We start from the raw sequence: 1,349 nt of genomic DNA on the forward strand, positions 1-1,349 counted from the left end.
CTATCTTTATCCGACGATTTTTTCATTAAGAAATACATGCACAACTAAAATGTTCATATCAACAAGCTTTTTGGATCGCAATCCATCCAATGAGGCCACAAAATACGCTTGCAAATTTTTGATTTTTGGTCGTTTTTTGCAAGAAAAAATCAAGTCTATGAAAACTCCAGATTATTTTGATCAGCAGAAAGCGAGTAATGTGATCAGCTCATGAAAAACCCCGCTAGAATCTTCAAGTTAGAAAAAATCAACATTTTCTGTCCATTTTGAGTCGGTTTGAACGGTCGCAATCAATCCACTGAGCGCATAAAACGCGCTATACTTCAAAAGGCTATTGCGTAAAAACTGGGGAATATTTGAGCTTGAAACGTCCAGCAGCCTTTAGAGCAGGCTGTTCTTTAATCACTCGGTGAATATGGACAAAATCCAATAAAAAGCTGCTTCGCAATGAATTCTGGAATTTTGGACCTTTTTTTTGAATTACGCGGTTGTGCACAACACGCCTTCAAGCAGCCATTTCTCCAGAACGACAAGAGGTATCAGCTTGCAGCTTCCAGCAGCCGTTAAAGAAGGCTCGAGTTTACTTATGGTGTGAATATGGGCAAAGCCCAGTGAGAGGCTTCTTCACAACCAATTACGCAACTTTGAACACACTTTACTCTCCTCTTTGTTCGACCGTTTTTTTTTTCGGCCGGTTTATTCAAAAAAAAAGTTCGGAAAAATCGACATTTTGTTTTATTTCAAGCGATTGTTTAACGGTTGCTATCTTTATCCGACGATATTTTCTTTAAGAAATGCATACACACCTAAAATGTTCATATCAAGAAGCTTTTTGGATCGCAATCCATCCAATGAGGGCACAAAATACGCTTGCAAATTTTTGATTTTCGGTCATTTTTCGCAAGAAAAAATCAAGTCTATGAAAACTCCAGATTATTTTGATCAGCTGAAAGCGAGGAATGTGATCAGCTCATGAAAAACCCCGCTAGAATCTTCAAGTTAGAAAAAACCAACATTTTCTGTCCATTTTGAGTCGCTTTTGAACGGTCGCAATCAATCCACTGAGCGCATAAAATGCGCTATACTTCAAAAGACTATTGCGTAAAAACTGGAGAAGATTTGAGCTTGAAACGTCCAGCAGCCTTTAGAGAAGGCTGTTCTTTAATCACTCGGTGAATATGGACAAAACCCAATGAAAAGCTGCTTCGCAATGAATTCTGGAATTTTTGATTTTTTTTTGCTTTGAGTGGTTGTGCACGATAGCCTTCAAGAGGCCATTTCTCCAGAACGAGAAGAGGTATCAGCTTGCAGCTTCCAGCAGCCGTTAAAGAAGGCTCGAGTTTACTTAT

The sequence above is a fragment of the Dendroctonus ponderosae genome, unplaced genomic scaffold, assembly GCF_020466585.1.
Source record: "Dendroctonus ponderosae isolate FM_Combo_2020 unplaced genomic scaffold, Dpon_F_20191213v2 Dpon_F_20191213_9, whole genome shotgun sequence".
Lineage (NCBI taxonomy): Eukaryota > Metazoa > Arthropoda > Insecta > Coleoptera > Curculionidae > Dendroctonus > Dendroctonus ponderosae.